Genomic DNA, 21654 nt, shown 5'->3' with positions numbered 1-21654 from the left:
AAAAGGGAGTCAATTGTCCACTAAGAACAAAAGAAACGTACCAATTCTGAGTAAGATTTGGTGGGAGAAAACAGATCTCAGCATTTACACAAGAGAAAGCCATCTTTAGTGATCTTTAATCTCATTACAATATCTAGGTGAGCTTCCAACAGGAGTCCCAATTCCTCAAAACAGCTTCTGCTAGCCTTTCTGTTCTGTTGCTTTTATTAAAAAGATTTAGTGATTTATTTTCTCAGATTTAATAAAACTTGGTCAGGGTTTTAGAAATATGGATTTTGCAGCTAGATAATAACTAGTAATATAGTAGGAAATTAACTTCAGAAAAATGGATTTATTGCTCACTACTTTTTCTTCAAAATTACAGACCCATTTGAACATTTCACTGTTCTCTTATCCAGATATAAACTCCCAAAGTGAATATTGTTATTCTAGTAATACCTAGATTTAAATGAAGTTATTCAGAACTACTTTAATAAGATGCTTTTTAAAATTAACTTACAATCTGTATTTTGTATAATGTGACTACATAAAGCTCAACTTTGAGCTTACTTATACATTACTAACTTTGCTGTATAACAGATTTAAAACATGAGTAAAAATTAAATACATAGTTCAAAATTTATTAATTTAGATTTTCAAAATTGCTCTTACAAGTTAAGCCCAATCAATACCGAATCTGTAATAAATGCATTTCCTCGTTATCTCTGAAAAAAATTTATATCATGCTTGTATACTTTATATACATTATAAATTTTCTACTCTATTTAATGATGACTCAACTTATTAACACAATAGTTTATTTTTAATATTTGCTGAAACTTACTCATTTCGGAATATGTGGTTTTCTTTCAAAAGTAACTAAAATAAGAATACTAAATGAGTGCTGTAAACTTTCTAAAGCACTTTCTAGCCTGTCTAAATTAATAAAATACTGAGTGAATTAATATTACAGAGGAAACTTTTGTCACTGATAATTTCAAACATTAATGTGAATACTTAACAGGTCAAGCCTTTTACATTAATCAAAGACACAATGTAAGACTGGTGAGTGAGCATTCTCCTATCAGTCAAGTTTTCATGTCAGGGGATTTCTCCCATTTTCTCCCTCTAAACATAAAAGGATATTTCTATCCCCGCCTTCCTGAGGAACAAAAAGTTAGCTGTTCTTCTAGAGATAGGATTGTATTATTAATTTGCTTCTTTTGAAATAGAACATTTCGCATAATATACCATATTTTTTCTTGTATAAGACGCACCTTTTTTCAAAATAATTTGGGTCTGAAAACTGGGTGCATCTTATACAGTGTTTGTCGTTTTTTTACTTGCATTTCCAGGTTTTTCGTCCAGATAAGAAGTTGTATGAGTTTTAGGATGAATAAAACTTGAATTCAGTAACTTTATGTAATACATTTTTTTTTTTCAAATTTTGGGCCCCAAAATTAAGGTGCGTCTTATACATGGGAGTATCTTACGCACGGGGAAAGATGGTATCTTTGTAAAGTTCTGTCAAGTAAGAAGTTAGGAGGAGTGAATTATCAAAGATAGTTCAGCTTCTTGTTCTTCACGGCTGGACAGTCCAGAAAATCTTGAGTCTTTTATGTGAATTGAAGGCTGGAGAACAACAGCCTCTCAGTAATAAGTAATTTAACATTAAAAAAAAAAAATGTAGGCCCTGGCCGGTTGGCTCAGTGGTAGAGCGTCGGCCTGGCGTGCGGAAGTCCCGGGTTCGATTCCCAGCCAGGGCACACAGGAGAAGCGCCCATCTGCTTCTCCACCCCTCCCCCTCTCCTTCCTCTCTGTCTCTCTCTTCCCCTCCCACAGCCGAGGCTCCACTGCAGCAAAAGATGGCCCGGGCGCTGGGGATGGCTCCTTGGCCTCTGCCTCAGGCGCTAGAGTGGCTCTGGTCGCGACAGAGCGACACCCCGGATGGGCAGAACAATCGCCCCCTGGTAGGCATGCCAGGTGGATCCCGGTCGGGCGCATGTGGGAGTCTGTCTGACTGCCTCCCGGTTTCCAGCTTCAGAAAAATACAAAAAAAAAAAAAAAAGTAAAGTTTTTTTTCAATTCCCAAATTGATATAGAATTAAGTTATAAGCCCTTCATTAAAGTTTTACTCCTTTTTCATTTTTGGAGGAGGTTTACAAAATTCTTCCCTTGCCTTATTCTCTTCTTAGCCTAATATCTTCCAAACTTACATGGGATTTTCACAAATCAGCTCCATAAGATCATGACGAAATTAGATTATTTTGGGTCCCTCAACGAAAGTCAGAAAGAAACTCCTAACTCTTGGTTCATGGTCAGATACAAAGCGCCCAGGCCAGGCTTCTCGGGAGTGATTAGGCAGTGTTTACAATTTACAGAAGGTTAAGATAGTGTTTGTATCCCTTGCTCTCTGGGGCTTGTTCTCTGGTGCTCTTTGCCTTTGATCCACACGTTCAGAGGCACTCACAAAACTAATTCTGAACAGAAAACACATTTAAGAAATGTCAGTCATGTGAGAATCTGGAGTCAGACTATACTCCTCGAAAGTGGTGGTAGCACTCATCCCCTTAAGATGGAATCCTCTTATGGGAAGACTGAGCGAAGGGAGCAAGGGAAAGAACTCAGGCCTCGAAGTTGAGACGTTCCTAGCAGAGAAACCACGGGCGAAAGGAACGGGCAACTGGCCTCAAGCACCAGAGGAAAACAGACACAGGAATCCTAGGAAAAGCCCAGTGGTAAAAACCAACAGTGGCTCTAAAATAGTGAGAAAAGACAGGGGATTAAACTGGACAGCAACTAACAAAGGGTAGAATGAACTGCCCTGGTCACAGCTGTGGGGTCGGAGGAGCAGTAGCAGAAGCCAGAGGGCAGAACTCAAGGTTCTACACTGAACAATGCCTGCGTTACCTGGGGAACGAAACAGGGAAGCCAAAGGCGTTCATTATACTTTCTCAAAGATAAATATATTATTTTTCTAGAATAAATCAACACTAAAGAACAAAGAAGAAGGGAAATTTGATGTATGCCCCACTTGCCGAGGATATAAGAGAAAATAACTGGCAGGTCACTGTGGTCCAAAATCCCAGTAAGTTATGGGCCAAAAGTCCAGTACTGTAAGAGTCAGGCTTCGGTAATGGTGCCCAGACACCCAATGAGAAACTATTTGTCATTCTAATTTAAAATAGAATACAAACTGTTGGAGTCACAAAGGAATCTTTGTCTACCACTCTCATTATTCCAAAAACCAGAGTGAAATTCAAGAAATGAACTGTGTATGGTCATTCTTTTTTGAACAAAGTTGCTCACTGGCACAACTGTTTACAGTACTCGTGACTTTTATCTACTGCTTTAAGAGAAATTATTATTGCTGAGATTTCAGTGTTATTGCATTTACATCTTCCTTTCTTCATTCCTTAAACATCTACTGAAGAGTAAGTACTAAGTACTAGGTTAGATCCTAGTATGGTTCCTTGGAAAACCTAGGAAATTAATGGTGCAGACAGTGGTAACAAGTTTGACAAAAGGCAAAACATTAAGATCAATCAACTAAAATTATGAACCACCAAGTATAAAGTTAGGAGGAACTGTGATATAAAAATTGGAATGGTATACAAGTATAATCAGATACCAAAAAAATCATCTCAGAAAAACAAAGTGGGTAAAAAAAAGAAAAGGGAAAAGACTGACAAGTACAAGTTGAATCATTTATTCAATCTCCTGGGACTTTTGCACAGCAGAACAAAACACAGGCTGAGTAAGTCACCGCAGCTCACAGACGTCGGTGGGTCACTCTTTCTCAACTTGAATTAAGGAAAAAAGAAATCAGAAAAAGATGTACATTTCCCTGTTCAAAGAGTCTTAGAAATCAGGTACAGTTGACCATTATCATTTAACATAGGAGAACATTACAATTTAATATGGTTTCCTTGGGAGAAAAAAAACTTAGCTAGCAAACGTACCCAGCTATTTCCGGATCTCTGTATTTATACTGGTTTGAGAAAAGGTACTGTTGACAACTGGAAAACAGAGAGAAATAAAAGCAGCTGCTGCAAAGAATAAAACTAATTTATACAAACAAAAAAAAGTCCATCGCGGTTATTGTTAAGCCAGTGTTACAGATAACTTACAAAATTCTTTAAACAAAGATCTAGTAGATAACTTACAAAATTCTTTAAACAAAGATCTGGACATTGTAAAGAACTATAGGAAATATAGAGGGGGAAACACATTTGGCTAAAGAGTATAAAATGTAACCAGTTCTGTGGAAATCCATTTGCCATTATCTGGTAGAGTTTGAAGTTGGCAATATCCTTTGACCCAGAAGTTCCAGTCCTGAACCTTTATTGTAGAGAAACATGTACAGGAACCTCAAGGATTTTTTCTCTGCAACTTTATTTCTAATAACACAAAATTTAATACAACCCAAAAAACCATCAAGAGAAAGCAGATAAAGTAGTATTTCCATAAAGTGAAATACAACTGTAATCACAAATGAATCACAAGTATAAGCAAGATGACCATATCAAACATGAGATTGAAGTTTTCTAGGTCCAAGATGGTGGCAAGGAAGAACTTACCTCCTCCAACGATCACTTTGAATCTACACCTAGAGACAAAGCAATTCCTCTCAAGTAGAAATGAAGGCTGACTGAACGGCTTCTGCACAAGCCAGAGAGGCCACGTAGAAATAGGCAGGAGAAGCCACTGACCTGGGAAACTCCACCCCCTGCGCCTGACCTGCAGTAGGGAGGGATCTCTGAAGGGCACGCACAGAATCCCGCCTGGGGGCACAGCGAAAAAGGTGGTTTAAAAATCATCTATAATATATGTAAGGAAACCTTTTCAAACCCTAGAACATCGGCCAAACAGGAGAACGGCAGAACTCACTCCAGTGTTGGAGACACAGGAGAGCGCCATTTGTAGCGCTCACCGTCCACCTTGTTTGCACGATCTAGATTCTAGATACTCGAATCAACCTTGAGCCAAAGGCACCCCGCTGTGTCCCAGACCCCAAGCCCGTACCAGGTTCGCAGCTTGCCAATGGGAGTCCCCCCAGCCAGAGCTCCAGGCCCAGGGCAGCTGGTCCCCCGAATCCCTACGGTCCGCACCCATCCAATAGCCCCGCCCCGTTCCGCTCCTCCCGGAGACTTCCCGCAGGCAGGCCACGCCCACTCCAGCGCAGCTCCTGGCTCCAGCCCAACGGCTGTTCCCGGACTCCGTGTCCCAACTCACTCCAACTACACCTTGAACCAGCCTGCCCAGGTGTCCTGCTGCGGCAGGAGTTATCTCCGTGACTTCCCACAGCCCATGTTCGCTCCAGCTCCTGGAGCCCTGGGAGCCATATAACGTGCCTCCAAGACTCCCCCTGCTCCAAGCCCAGTCCAACTACAGTTCCAGCAAGCCTGCCAAGGCCGTTCCAGTCCACCTTGGCCGCAAGACTCCCTGAGCCAGCTTCCCGGCCACCCGGCCATGGTGGTTGTGGTGCAACTTGCACCCCTAGGACTCCCCACAGCCTGCACCTGCTCGAGCTCCAGCTTCACCCTGCCCACCAAGGTGGCCCCAGTGCAGCCTGCTCCAGGTCTCTCCGCAGCCGGAGCTGCTCCAGCTCCAGCTCCAGCTTCACCCTGCCCACCAAGGTGGCCCCAGTGCAGCCTGCTCCCGGTCTCTCCGCAGCCGGAGCTGCTCCAGCTCCAGCTCCAGCTTCACCCTGCCCACCAAGGTGGCCCCAGTGCAGCCTGCTCCCGGTCTCTCTGCACCCGGAGCTGCTCCAGCTCCAGCTCCAGCTTCACCCTGCCCACCAAGGTGGCCCCAGTGCAGCCTGCTCCCGGTCTCTCTGCACCCGGAGCTGCTCCAGCTCCAGCTCCAGCTTCACCCTGCCCACCAAGGTGGCCCCAGTGCAGCCTGCTCCTGGTCTCTTTGCAGCCGGAGCTGCTCCAGCTCCAGCTTCACCCTGCCCACCAAGGTGGCCCCAGTGCAGCCTGCTCCCGGTCTCTCTGCAGCCCAAACTCCAGCCCCAGCTGGTTTGACAAATATGCCCCTTACACTTATTCTACAAAAATAAAAAAAGTTCCTAGACAAGCCTACTCTTTCAAGACTGGGAAAGGTTTCTGTTTCACCTAATTCATAGAAGCAAACACAGAGACAGTCCAAATGAGAAGATAGAAACACATGTTCCAAATGAAAAAAAAAGGAAAAAACAACAGCACCCAAACCCCATAAAAAAGAACTAAATGAAACAATCTACCAGATGAAGAGTTCAAAACAATGTTTATAAAGATATTTAATGAACTGGAGAGAAGAATAGGTGAACTCAGTGAGAACTTCAACAAAGAAAAAAACATGAAAAAAAAATCAGAACTGAGATACTCAATAACTGAAAAGAAAAATACACTAAAGGAACTCAAAAGCACATTAGACGGTGTATAAGAACAAGTCAGGGAGCTGGAACACAAGGTAGTGGAGTTATCTCCGTGACTTCCCACCCAATCAGAACAGTAAAAATAAACAAGTAATAATAATATTAACTAAAAAAGCATAGTTTAAGGGACCTCTAGATCAAAATCAAGCACATCAACATTTAAATCATAGGGGTCCCAGAAAAACAGAGTAACAGACAGAAAATATACTTGAAGAAATAATAGTAGAAAAATTCCCTAAGTTGATGAAGGAGACAGATATCAAAGTTCCAAAAGTGAAGAGAGTCCCAAACAAGATGAACCCAAAGAGACCCACACCAAGACAAATCATAACGAAAACACCAAAAGTTAGAGAATCTTAAAGGCAATGAGAAAACCATCCCATTACATGCAAGAGCGTCCTGATAAAACCATTAGCTGATTTTTCAGCAAAAAAGTTGGAGGTCAAAAGGGAATGGCACAATATATTCAAAGTGATGAAAGGAAAAACCTTCGCCAAGAATATTCTATCCAACAAGATTATCTTCAGAATTGAAGAGCGCTAAAGAGTTTCCCATGATCAACCCCCCGGATGCAGGATGGTTTGACATCTGCAAATCAATAAACATGATACACCACATAAAACAAAATGGATGAAAATCATGATCATTACAACAGATGCACAAAAAGCAACTGACAAAAATTCAACATCCATTTGTAATACAAACTCTCAAAAACTAGGTATAGAAGGAACATACCTCAACAGATAATAAAGAACACAAACAAATCCACAGCTAACACCATACTCTATGGCAAAAAGCTGAAAGCTTTTCTTCTGAGATCAGGAACAAAACAAGATGCCCATTCTTGACCATCTTATTCAATAAAGTATTATAAGTCTTAGCCACAGCAATCAGACAAAAATTAAAAAATAATACCTGAATTGGAAAGGAAGAAGGAAAATGGTAACTATTTGCAGATGACATGATACTATATAAGAAAGTCAAAAGATTCCACTAAAAACTATTAGAGCTAATACATAAATTCAGTCAAGTTCCAGGATACAAAATTAATATTCAGAAATCTGTTGTGGATCTTTACACTAATAAGGAACTATCAGAAAAAGAAATTAAGAAAACAATTCCATTTACAATTGCATTGAAAAATATAAAAATAAAATACCTTAGAAATAAATTTAGCCAAGGAGGTAAAAGACCTATTCTCTGAAAACTTTAAGACACTGATAAAAGAAACTGAACAAGATATAAACAAATGAAAAGATATACCATGGTCATGGATTTAAAGAATATTAAAATATCCATATTACCCAAAGCAATCTCCAGATTCTATACAATCCCTATCAAAAGATCAATGGCACTTTTCACAAAACTAGAAATAATAACCTTAAATTTTATATGGAACCACAAAAGACCCTGAATAACCAAGGCAATCTTAAAAAAAGAACAAAATTGGCAGTATCAAGGTCTCTGATTTCAAACAATACTACATAGCTATAGTAATCAAAACCATATGGTACTGGCACAAAAACACACATAGAGCCTAGAAATAAACCCATTCTTATTTGGTCAATTAATCTGATGAAGGAGGCAAAATATACAATGATTAAAAGATAGTCTCCCTTCAGTAAGTGGTGTTGGGAAAACTGGATAGATATGTGCACTAGTTACAAAAATAAACTTAAATGAATGAATTAAGACCTGAAACCACAGAATTCCTAAACTAAAACATAGGCAGTAAATAAACTCTTTGATATTACTCTTAGCAATATTTTTAAAAATGTATCTCCTCAGCAAAGGCAACAAAAGCAAAACTAAACAAATGGGGACTATATCAAAATAAAAAGGTTTTGCACAGCGAAGGACAGCATCAACAAGATGAAAAAGCAACCTATTGAATGGGAGAAGATACTTACAAATAATATATCCAAGAATGATTAATATCTAAAATATATGAAGAACTCCAACAACTCAACATTTAAAAATAATCCTATTAAAGATGGGCAGAGGACCTGAATAGACATTTCTCTAAAAACATACAGATGGCCCACAGACACATGAAAAGATCCTAAACATCACTAGTCATTAGTGAAATGCAAATCAAAACTGCAAAGAGGTATCATCTCATACCTGTCAGAATGGCTATTATCAAAAGATAACCAATAATAAGTGTGTGAGAGGATGTGAAGAAAAGAAAATCCTCTGTACACTGTCGGTGGAGTTGTAAAGTAGTGCAGCTACTATGGAAAACAGTAGAGAGATTCCTCAAAAAAACTGAAAACAGAATTACCGTACAACCCAGCAATTAATTCCACATCTGAATATTTATCTCAAGAAAATGAAAACACTAATTCAAAAAAACACATACATCCCTATGCTCACTGCAGCACTGTTTACAATAGCCAAGATACAGAAGCAACCTAGGTCAGTAACAATAAATGAATGGATAAGAAGATGTGATAATGTGTGCGTGTACTGTATATATATATACACATATGTATACATAAAACAACAAAATGGATTATTACTCAGCCATAAAAGTGAATGAAATCTTGCCATTTGCAACAACACAGAGAGTATCATGTTATGTGAAATAAGTAGGACAAAGAAAGACAAATACTATATGATTTCACTTATAGGTAGAATCTAAAAACAAATGAACAACAAAAGAAACAGAAATAACTGATGGTTCCCAGAGGGGAGCGGGGAAGGGGATGGGCAGGAAAAAGGAAGGGGATTGAGAAGCACAAATTTCCAGTTAGAAACGAAGTCAGTGGAATGTAGTGTACAGAATAGGGAATGCAGTTAATAGTATTATACAAACTTTGTACCATTGACAGTTGGTTACTAGACTTACTGTGGTGATCACTTCATAAGGCACATAAGTATTGATAGTCTGGTACTCCCAAAATTAATATAATATTGTATGTCAACTATAATTAAAAATATTTGAAAAAAAATCATGATGTTGAGCTATACAATAGGTGTTACAGGGAAAACATATTATTTACATAAAATTTAAAAACAAGCAAAGTTTAATGTAGGGGATACAGAAATATGTAAAAATATAAGGAAAAACAGGGAAATAATTAACTCAACCTTTCGGATTGTGGTGGGGAGGTTAAGGGAGAGATGATAAAATCTCGGCCAGGAGCAGTTTTATTTCCTAAATTAGTGGTAGGTACTTTAGTTAATTATGTTAACGCTATTCTTTGTATCCTATTCACACGTTATAAATACGCCCTGTATATACATAGCTTCTCTAAACACTATGAGGGTTACATCTATTTTGAAAAAGCTCTCAGAAGTAACACTGTATTTAATAAACTATTTTAAAAGGTACTTTAAGTATCTGCAAGTAACAAGCACCTAGATGTACTCAGGACTTTACAAAATTATTTCTTTAATCCACACAACAACTCTAATATAAATATTTTCATCCTTAGTTTACAGATGAGGAAACTGAGATTGTGTTGTTACGTAGATTGCTCAACCTTGACACAGCTAGTGGAGGCGGGGTTCACACCATATCTAACTCAGAAAAGCATGGTACAACTGTCCTTAGAACTGTCTAAAATACAATAGCAAAAATAAATTTCCAACACAAAAGCAAGATTAACTTGTTATACTACAATTTACTATTTTAATTCCTTTTAGCATGTAAAATGTATCTTTAGGTTATAATAGTGGGTGTTAATTTTATTTCCTAACACCTTTGTATTGCTTCAGAATCACAATTTACTCTTAAATTCTATAAATTCTAAAGCTGGCAACAGATACTAATTATGTTTATGGAAAGTCTCAACTTGGCTATATTTTTCATAACTGGATTTCTCTAGGATGGGAAGTTTAAGGAAGTTCGTTGTTGTTGGCAGGCTGACATTCATCACTCCGGTTCCCTGCCACCTCCATGCCCCCACCAGGAATTCACGGGGGCAAAGGAACAGGCTTTGAAAGCCCCACAGAAATTACTCACTCCACCCTCTCTTTCCTTAGCCCTCTTCCAATCATACTTCAAAAACCTACCGGTAATTTTAAGCTCACACAGGAACCCCGATGGATATTAACTGGTTTTCTCTACTCCATAGACTCAGGCCCTCTTCAGCATACATACACCACCACTCATTCAGTATATCTGTCAGCTTTTTATTTTGTTTGCATGGGTTACCATCCTTCAAGAACCGCTGACAAGACTTTACAAGTTGATTTTTTCTGAGCTATGTATGCCCTAACTTCTTTTTTTTTTCCCCAAAGCACCACCAACTGTGCTCTGTAAACAGTAGTCACTTAATAAATGCTGATTGACTTACTACAGTGGAACAGTTCGCCTCTGGTATTTCTCAATATCCCAGTGAATCCTCCACATCTATAAACATGCTGGAGATGATACCAGGTACCGCTAGAGGCTTGGGCTCCTCCTGAGGGTGCCTGGGACAAGAAAAACACAGAGAGAGACCAAAGACAGTCAGGAGAAACACAGAGAGAGGGGACATGGAACTACACAGAAGACAGAACAGAGAATGAGAGGAGCGGAAGAGTCAGGAGTCACAGAGATTAAGCAGCCAAAGACACCAGGGACAGGAGGAAATCAGCAATCTGAACTGGGGCTTGGGGTTTGAAGACCACAGTTCTGGTCTATTTACTCAGGTAATAGGTGCCCACATGCTACTAACTTAATATCATCTACCATTTCAAAGGTATTTCTAAGGTTTTTCTGAGCTTGTATCTTCATTAAAAGTCATCTTTACCAGGTCTCATCTTTGGAGAAATATACACAAAGGCACAAACATAATCCTCAAAACAACCCGGCTGCAAATAAGGAAGTATTTTCCCCAATTCTTCAATTCAGAAAATGGTTACTTCAGAGAGGCAATGTGACTCGCCCAAGGTCACAAGTAAGCACATAATAATTGGGGTCCCAAATCTTCTAAGTCCAAAACCCAGAACTTTCTCTGATATCACATGCCGTCTCTATTAGAAATAAATTATATATAAATCCAAACATTTTATAAAATAAAATTCAAACTACACAGTCAAGACAAAAATTTTATCTTTTGGGACATTGAACTACTCGGGTTATTTATTTACTAGGCTACTTTTCGTCGGGGTTTCATTTATTTTAAAATTCTATCAAAAAATAATAAATCAGTAAAAGTATCTCAGGATGACAGAAATTTTAAAACAGAAATGAAATTAAGTGAACATTCACTTCACAAAATTTTAACATTTAAAATAGGAGCTAGAGTTAGTTGATCACTTTATAATTTCAAGGTCTGGATTCAACAAATTTCAGCTGAAAAAGCAAAAGGTCCTTCACATTTCAATAAATTCTTAGGTCTAAATACTTGTAAACTTGTCTCACACTTGCTCTCTCATCATGTCTCACTCAAGTCTATACTGCAATTTAATTTCAGGGTTATACATGAATAAAAATGACTTAATGCACCACCTTTTGTAAGCATTAGTATTTTCTCTTAAGGGATACTTATACTTTTCTAAATAATCATGCCCTGTTGGAAGCAATCAATGTAATTGACAGAAAAGTTCTTTTGATATAAGTGGAAGCATGTTATTGGATTTCACACAAGACAAAAAGAATACAAAGAAATTTCTATTCAAGTGTACATCAATATATTTTCCATGCTCAGCAATTTTTAAACCAGCAATTTTCAAATAAGGCCTAAAGTATGGTACTGCTCTGCCCTCTAGTGATTGGTTAGGATTTGCTAGCTAAATGCTTTATTTTTTAAGTTCCTTTTTGTGCACAACATAAGGTTTTAAAAAAATGTATATGATAGCTAATTTTTCATTATCTGAGTAGTGAATGGTGAGAACTGGTCAACTTTTAAGATTTGACTTGTGTTATGAACACAACTGATGAAAAAGGCACACTTTTTTTTCCATAGGAAAGGTTCACCTAAGTATTCCAAACCAGAAATCAAATTTAATATAATCTATTCTAATACTTATTCATATTTTTATGCCAAAGAATTCTATTCAGTTTCTTTGTTAACAACTTTACAAATTTCACAAGTATGAATTCCGAATTGGTTAATTCTAATAATTTGGAGACTGAGGTAACCAGGTACCATATATACCACACACAGATGAACAATTTTTCATTACTGACCAAAATATCCTTAATAAAAAAATTATACTAAACATCACCTACCCTTAATTGTTCAAGTGGCACGTTAGGATCTTCCTGAGCCTCAGTGTTGTCATTAAGTAACTGTCACTACATATTTGGAAACACTAATCCAGGATGCCGGTCAAGACTGTTATTATACAGAGATTCACCCCAGTACTCCGATGAAGGAAACTGCCATCTCCCTTAGTTGCCCTTTACATAAACCTCTTCAAGGAACCAATGCATTTCTATAACAGCATTTCTTTTCTCACTAATCCCAAGTGTATTACTTCTGTGTCTACACACTTATGTTAAAAATAAACAGTGCATTTGTACATGTGACTGTAAAGAGGTGCCTGAACACACGAGGACAATCCGTAAGCAGCATGGTGGTGTGGCTAGGAGCCCAAAGCCTGCAGCCAAACTGCCAGGGTTTGATTCCCGGCTCTGTCACTTACTAACAGTGTGACCTGAGGCAGATCGCTTAACTTCTGTGTGCTTCCATTTCCTCATCTACCAAGGGGAATGGAAAGAGAGACCTACCAATAGTAATGTCCTACTATCTTGAAAGGTATTTAGGTTACACAGGTATAAGCATTTATCAAAACTCAGGGAATATACATTTAAGATCGCATATTACACTAAATGTAAATTTTACATAAAAAACCCTTATACATAAATATTAAACTCTAGTCAATAAACAATTTAGAGCAAATGTAATGATGTCTATAATTTGCTTTCAAGTGCATCAAAAAATGAAATGACAATGGGTTGATTATCGATATGTGATAATATAGCAAAGTGTTGATGGCTGAATCTAGGTTGAGAGTACATAAGTGTGTAATGCTGTATTTGAAACTTTCATAACAAAATGTTGGGGGAAATATAACTGCCTTTCGTAGAGTTGTTATGAAGTTTAAATACATATACCTGTAACAGTATTGAATATACAGAAAAGTGTCTGACAATCAACTGTCAAATTGGCAATACGTTTAAGCCAATAAAAGTGATCTAGTCCTCCCTAGTTGGAGGTAAAAGATAAGAAAGTAATGAGGCATTGAGCTTCCAAACTGGAGTGAGTAGTTGCCATCAAAGGTGTTAAAGCTCAAATTTCAAATACATCATAAAACTGTATGAGCCATGTAAAGAACATGGCCTTTGAAAATCAGAGAGAGTTGATTCCAATCATGGCTCTGTTTTTAATTAGCCAAGACACTCAGACAATTGATAATGTTCTTAGCCTCATTCTTTCATGTATAAAATGAGAATAATGATGCCTAAACATCTAAGGGTCATTGTGAAAAAAAAAAAAAAGAGCAAATACACACACACAGATATTAGCAAAAAAAAAAAAGTAAAAATAACAACTGAAGTTAATTATTATAATTATTATTTCTACGTAGAGCAAGTCTTGTGTACTCTTACAGTTATTCTCTGCACATGAAAATAGAAGTGCCTCTGTATCTGATTATATCTGGTTCTATCCTAGAACTTTCACACGCAGGGGGCCCTACTACTCCCAAGGGCTTCCCAAGGATCTTTATTAAGATGGTAGGCCTTATTTGAAGTTTGACTGTACTGACTATAAAAGAAGAGCTAGCAATTGACAGGGAGATCGTTAATCATCCTGCTGTAATGCCAATTATATATATAAATCCTACAGGTGAGTTATTCAGAAAGTACTTAAGCTGATGGTATTTTAACAAAAGTTACTTTAGGGCATATGAGGAAATATTAGCACCTGGATAAGTTTTAATTTAAAGCAATCTGTGGTAACATATTTAATGAAAAGACTATTAAAGCTACACTTGAAGAAGAATTTCATGCTCTCAGGGAGTGGATTTGTAAATCATTACAGATTATTCCATGAACTCAGTGGATCAACATAGAGTTTCAGCTAAAGAGAGAATTAAAAATTTCTCAGTGAAAGGTGAAATATTGGAAACACAACATGGCTTCTTCCTTGACCACTGTACAAAATCTGCTATCTCCGAGGGCCCCTAGATCACATACGCTGAACACCTTTTTCAGGCACTTAGATGTGCCAGTATTTTTCAACATTTTTGTTGTAAACTTTTCCCCATCTTCCTTAGTCCTATACTCTATTGATTTTCCCACCACAGATCTGATTTTCTTTCCTTTATACTTCTCTGAACAAAGAGGTAGATGTTTTCAAAAGCTCTGTCATAACCATATTTCTACTTTCACCAATTTCCAAGGTTTCAGCTCTACCTATCCTCACCTTGACTCTCTTCTGAACTCATCTCACCTTTATTACCAAATCCTGTACATACTCACACGGATAACCTTTCTGCATTTCAAATCCAATCCATCCCAAACGCCATCTCCCCTAGCACAAATCCGTTTCTATTACTATCTCTCTACTCCTGCATGGAGTATTTATTATCTAAATAGCTATACTTAAATGTAAGCCCTATCTTTGACTTCCTTTTCAACACTCCCCATCACTTCCTTACTTATGATTCCCTCTAGAGTCTAGACCAGTGGTAGTCAACCTGGTCCCTACCACCCACGAGTGGGTGTTCCAGCTTTCATGGTGGGCGGTAGTGGAACAACCAAAGTATAAATAAAAAGATAGATTTAACTATAGTAAGTTGTTTTTATAAAGATTTATTCTGCCAAACTTAGCGAAAATCTGACATAAAGTAATTAGTATTATATGCTTTAACTTGCTGTAACTCTGCTTTATAAATTTTATAAAGTCAAGTCACTTCTCTACTTTATAAATCACCATTACTGTGGAACTGGTGGGTGGTTAGAAAATTTTACTACTAACAGAGATACAAAAGTGGGCAGCAGGTATAAAAATGTTGACCACCCCTAGTCTAGACCCACGTCACAAGTTCAGTGTATTGCTAAGTCCTTTAAATCACTCATTTGGTTCAGATGGCAGGAAAGGATTTACATTCTTTGCCCAACAGTGAAAGCTACATTTATTATCACTAAATACTCAAAGACACAGACATAAACAGGCTAAATAGTAGTAGGTGGCAAGTGTTTGAGGAGTTCTTCAATGAAGGAATCATTAACTGAGTGATAACTTTTGCCCTGAGAGTTGGGAAAACTTACTTGATTTTGTGAGTTGGTTATCTCAATCCAAATATCCTGAGATACAGGGTATAACCTTCACAATGTTCTCATAGTGGTCCGATTTACAAGAACAAGTTTCTTCTTACCTAGAATTTGCTCAAGCCCCTTGCTGGGAAAACAGCTGTGCTAGGTTTGCTTGCTTGTACTTTGCCTGATTAGTGTGTGAGCACATGGCAGCTCCACACATGTATAGTCTAAGTAAGGCTGGGGGGTCGGGGTGGGGCTTGCCCTCAGGCAGATTGTGAATTGAGGATTGCCTGCCTGCCAGCCACTGTGAGGGGTCATTTTTGCTCTTCATGAGAAGAGCTTTTCCCCTGCCTGTTTGCTCATTTGCCATCTGCTGTTGAGCCACTCTATTAAATGGTAACAGCCCAATGCTTTCTGGATCCGCAGTTCTCTACGGTCTGTCCGAATCCAACATGAACCTGCCTGGCCATGGCCACCAGCATTACACTCCTCTCCCCTCCGATCAATCTTTCCAAGGCCTGCCTCTTTTCCCTTCCAATCCATCCCATCTATACGGTCTGCTTAAACATTTCTAACGGTTCATCTGTCTTTACAGGGGGGAAATGTAAACTCACCCTGACAATTACATATATCTCCCCTCCAAATGGCAGAGGGCTTTACTCATCTTCTCAGACTTCTTCTGTACATTCCCCCCTCCTCAGAATGAATGACATTTGTCTCTCCCTCCTTTCTCTGTCTACTTAGAATTTGCCTTTGCTTTCTCTTATCATATCATAACCCTGACTGCGTCTAATGAATTGCACATAGTAAAAGCCTAGTAAATATTCACTAGTGAACAAATGGGGAATAGGGGGAGGAGGGATGCATTCAGAGCAACACTAGAATCTAGGTAAACACAATAAATTAAAATCAATAAAAAAACCCCAAAAAAACCTTATCAAAATGTTCCTTGTTACTAAAATATATATATATATATATATATATATATATATATATATATATATATATATTTACTAGTAAATAAATAGAACAGAAAGTAGATTACTTTATCTTTAAATGAAACATTTTCCAGAGTATTCTGCAGGAAGTTCGGGTCCTAAAAGGGACTACAACAGAGCTCAAGAAAGAGCACACCGTACAGGTGGGCAAGAATGGTTTAGAATTTCAGTATATTCTAGTAACTGGCGAGCCTATAAAATCCATGCTTGTTACAGTTAGAATTCATATATTCAACTAGGAACGGGGCAAAATGTCAATAAAACCACAAACATGTAACAGATGCATGCTAACTTATAGAGCAGGTTTTAGAAGGAAACAAAGAATTGTCATAGGTGGTACTTACATCTTTAAAACAAATTTAGATATATTAATTATAAAGAGATATTTAAAAGTGATAAATAAAAAGTTACTGATACTGAGGACAAAAGACCAAGTTATAGTGCATGAAAGTTTTTAGAAAGTAAATACTTGCATAGAGGTAGCATTTTCTGCAAATGTAGAAAAATACTTTCTTCTCTTGGATCAATTAGTTGTGAAATATAAACTGCTAGCCTAAAATAAGGGAAATATGATTTTTCTAGTTTATGAATAAGCTAGCAGAGTTAGGTCCTAACTGAGTTAACTTTAATTTTTTTTTTAATTAAAGTGGTTGAGATCATCAATTTATAAAAATAGCTCTCATGCCTTAAAATTCATTCAGAATTCATAATGTAGGTTTCCCTGTTTTGTTAAAATAATGATAATCTTTGAAAAAAAAATTACGTTGATAACAAAAATTTTGTTATGCTTAAGCAATTTACTTGTTGTCTGGAGTGATAATTTTGTTAATACCAGTAGTATGAAGGAATAATATTCCTAAAATAATTATAATACACTGAATGATAGATGGCTTATCTCCTAATATTTTCATGTATTTGAACTTTGGGTTTTAATATACTTGCAAAAGTAATTGGGGAATGTATCATTAAAATCAAACTTCTATCACTTAGGGTTATGTAGAAAACATTTTAAGATATTTAATAACATAAAAAGTAAATGTTATTATTTCCTAACGATGTAAAGTAGATCCATCCTGGGTCCAATTCAACCTCCAATATAAAACAAAGATGTGCAATGTGAAGCCAAACGTTCTCCTTCTTGTGAGGAAGAGGGGAGACGGTAACGTGCTTCAAGTTCAATTTCATGGAATAGTTCAGGAGCAAAAACGTCACATGTTTTTGCTCCTTTTGCTCCTGAGGGGAGACGGTAACGTGCTTCAAGTTCAATTTCATGGAACAGTTCAGGAGCAAAAACGTCAAATGCCACTTTTGACCTACTGTTCTTTGTGAGGAAAAAAAAATACATTTCTTAATAGCCCTGCCACGTGAGGAGTTAGCATCGCACCCTCCAGCACTTTCCATCCTCACAACAATCCTACGTGGTTGGTGTTCATCCCGTTGCACAATGAAGCTAAGGAACTTTCTCATGTCCCCTCCACAGTCAACAGCTGAGTGAGATTTAGTTTTATCTTGGCGCCATGTGTCTGAGATAAAGCCAGAGCTCAAAAGAAAAAGGTAATCCACTTAAATCTGTATTCTATCAATACAAGGAAATCTTCGAGTTTCTGCGTATCCTTATTAATCTCAAGGAAGCAATAGTGACCATTAGGTGATCTAGAGGCAAGAATAAGGGGGTTTATCAGCATGACAAGGTAGAAGTTCTAAAACATTTCTCCACAGACACATTATAAACTCTACTGTATAAAATATTTTAGTATTTTAACACTAAATATACTATTATTTAATACTGAATATGCTAAATCTATTAATATACTACTTTAATATATAAAATAGTAATAATTGTGAAAAAATTCAATGACTTGGGTGATTAAGTAAAACCTCATAAAAAAGATACATAACTGGGGCACCTTTACCATTAATACGATATAACAGCCTTGTTAGAAAGATTTATCTATGTTCTCTAAAATGTGAAACTCTCAGTGAATAATAAAGAAAGGCAACACACATCATTTCAACAGGAACAGCTAAACTTTCAAACCTGAAAAAGATCGTTCCCTTTAAGTGTTCACTTCACCAAAGGAACAGAAAGCAAGCTTCATCATACGGCAGGGCTGACTGAATGCTATAGAAAGAAGTTTAGTATTGTAAAAGGATCGACAAGGGCTGCTCATTTCAAACTTTTCTCTGTTTGTCTCATAGAATCCACCTATTTGATGACTTGCTAACTCTAGTAACGCTGAAAACATAGTCGATGTTTAGAAAGTATATTGAAGGTGTGGTTCAGTTTCATGTCCATGTTCATCCAGGTGGTGCCTGGGTGGATTAATGGGCATACACTACGCTGCACACAAATACACCTCACATTTTGTATGTTTCACCCTCTTTCTAATCCAGCAATTCTTCATTATATTATCATTGGACATGCTTAGGACAGGATTCATATAATCTATGGTAGCTTTTCATTGTTTAAGTTTTGTTTAGAAGTCAGATCCTCCTCATCTGGCTGGATCCCTCAAGAAACCTGTGCACTGCATGTGCCCATGGTAATAATGGTTTTAGTACCTTAAAACTAGCCCGACCTGTGGTGGCGCAGTAGATGAAGCATTGACCTAGATGTTGAGGTCGCCGATCCTAAACCCCGGGCTTGCCTGGTCAAAACACATACGAGAAACAACTGCTATGAGTTCCTGCTTCTTGCTCCTTCCCCAACCCCCCCCCCCCGCTAAAAAAAAATCAGTAAAACATTACCTGAAGTACAATATTTCTGCTATGAAGAGACACCTGATAACAAATGGTCTATAGTAAATACTAAGGAACACTGAAATAATTACGTAATTTGTTCACTTTTTCAAAAGAGTGCTATAACCATAACAGACAGAACAATAGCAAATGAAACTAAGCAAGTTATAAAAGTCAATATAAAACCAAAACACAGCGTCTGCCTGGCGTGCAGGAGTCCTGAGTTCAATTCCCGGCCAGGGCACACAGGAGAAGTGCCCATCTGCTTCTCCACCCCTCCCCCTCTCCTTCCTCTCTGTCTCTCTCTTCCCCTCCTGCAGCCAAGGTTCCATTGGAGCAAAAAGATGGCCCGGGCGCTGGGGATGGCTCCTTGGCCTCTGCCCCAGGCGCTAGAGTGGCTCTGGTCATGACAGAGCGACGCCTGGGATGGGCAAAGCGTCGCCCCTGGTGGGCGTGCTGGGTGGATCCCGGTCGGGCACATGCGGGAGTCTGTCTGACTGCCTCCCCATTTCCAGCTTCAGAAAAATAAAAAAAATAAAAAAATTTAAAAAACCCCAAAACACAGTAGTCATATGCATCATCTTTATAGATCAATCTGAATACAGAAATACCCTAAAGACGCCCTGCTCCACTCTGCCAGAATAAGACACCTAAAAGTGTACTTGGGTCAACCTTTCCTGGTACACATGAACTGAATCCAAGTCATACAGCATCTCTCAGAGCCCAGCCTGAACCAGTTTTCTACCTTAAACCTCACAACCTTCAATATGCACTTCATTCACAGGGCTGTTGATGGGAGTGTCAGAGAAGCCCTTGGCAGAAGGATTATATGTCTCTACAAACCCTTGCTGACTCAGTGTACTCTACAGATGAGCCAATAGGTACCCAGATAATTTTTGCTGCTCACTGTAAGTTCTTTTCTCTTTTTTTGGGGGGGGGACGGGAAGGGAGAGAGATGAGAAGCATCAACTTGTAGTTGTGTCACTTTAGTTGTTCATTGATTGAATGTGCCTTCACTGGGAGGCTCAAGTTGAGCCAGTGACCCCTTGCTCAAGCTAGCAACCTTGGGTTTCAAGCCAGTGACCTTTCAGCTCAAGCCAGCAACTATGGGATCATGTTGGTGATCCCACGCTCAAGCCGGCAACCCTGCACTCAAGGTGGTGAGCCTGCACTCAAGCTGGTGTTTTGAACCTGGGACGGTATCTCCCAGATCGATGCTCTATCCATTGTACAACCACCAGTCAGGCTATTTTATGTTCTTAAACCTGTTAACATTTATTGATTAAAGGACTAACTGCAAACTTAAAGGCACAGAGAAACATTTATTTACTTGTGTTTTTATTTATTGATTTTAGTGAAGAGAGAGGAAGGGACAGAGAGAAAGATAGGAACACTAATCTCTTCCTGTATGAGCCCTGATTGTGGATCAAACAGGCAACCTTTGTGCTTTGGGACGATGCTCAAACCAACCGAGCTATCCGGCCAGGGAAGAGAGACATTTATTTTTTTTAAAAACATTTCCTCTTCCTGAACTCAGACTGGGGGAAAGAAATGATTTCCAGGTAGACCAGGAGATGCTTATTAACACCCAGTTCAATGGAATACAGGATTAATGAAATGTAAATTGTCAATACTAATTCACTAAATGTTTACTATGCAACTTTCATATGCTAGACACTGTTTTTTGGTTTGGGGGACACAGCCACGAAGAAAATAGTCTCTAGTGTAAACCTAAGTCCTTCAGCTTCTCAAAGAGGTGATATGAAAAAACTATATCCATGCACTCATATATACAACACTGAACTGTGTATATACAGAATATCCAGCAAATGCAGTACATATTTTATACTAAAATGCTCAGAAATTTTCAGAGAGATGTCATGAGAAATTTTGCTCCATTATAATCATTTTTTTTCCACTGGGGAAACATACTCCTCTATAATAGATATCAGAGGGAATAGAGACTTCAATATAAAAATACTTAACTCATCCACTACCTTTCATAGTAGTGTTAAGGCATGAAGTGAAGTCATTGCTGAATTTACTTATACTGTTCTTAACTAGTAAATATTACAAGCAGCAGATTGATCCTACTATTAAAAAAAAAACACTGCTGAAATGTATTGTATATATAGGGCTGTAGTTTGACTCATTCTTTCTATAGCTTTTGGGGGAAACTGAATTCAAGAATAGATGAAAAAATTAAGATACATTTCAACCAATTAAACTGACAACTACAAAACCAGATCACTGCTCAATCACTTATCCTTTAGTATATAAACACACAAGGTTAGATAGTATATAAACACACAAGG

At 38.0% G+C, this 21654-nt stretch overlaps 1 protein-coding gene across 11 annotated transcripts in view; it reads right to left on the bottom strand.

Annotated features, from left to right (window-relative positions):
• Window positions 1–21654, bottom strand: part of BBX (BBX high mobility group box domain containing) — a 297900-nt gene that overhangs the window by 135897 nt on the left and 140349 nt on the right. The window contains exon 4 of one of the 11 annotated variants that reach the window (XM_066241806.1): window positions 10705–10822. The exons of the other annotated variants lie outside the window; for them this stretch is intronic. The gene's annotated coding sequence lies outside the window, so the exon portion shown is untranslated. The remainder of the gene's footprint in view (window positions 1–10704; window positions 10823–21654) is intronic. 11 annotated transcript variants of the gene reach the window in all.

The sequence above is a fragment of the Saccopteryx bilineata genome, chromosome 8 (assembly GCF_036850765.1).
Source record: "Saccopteryx bilineata isolate mSacBil1 chromosome 8, mSacBil1_pri_phased_curated, whole genome shotgun sequence".
Taxonomy (NCBI): Eukaryota; Metazoa; Chordata; class Mammalia; order Chiroptera; family Emballonuridae; genus Saccopteryx; species Saccopteryx bilineata.
This window is presented reverse-complemented; position numbering and strand designations above follow the sequence as displayed.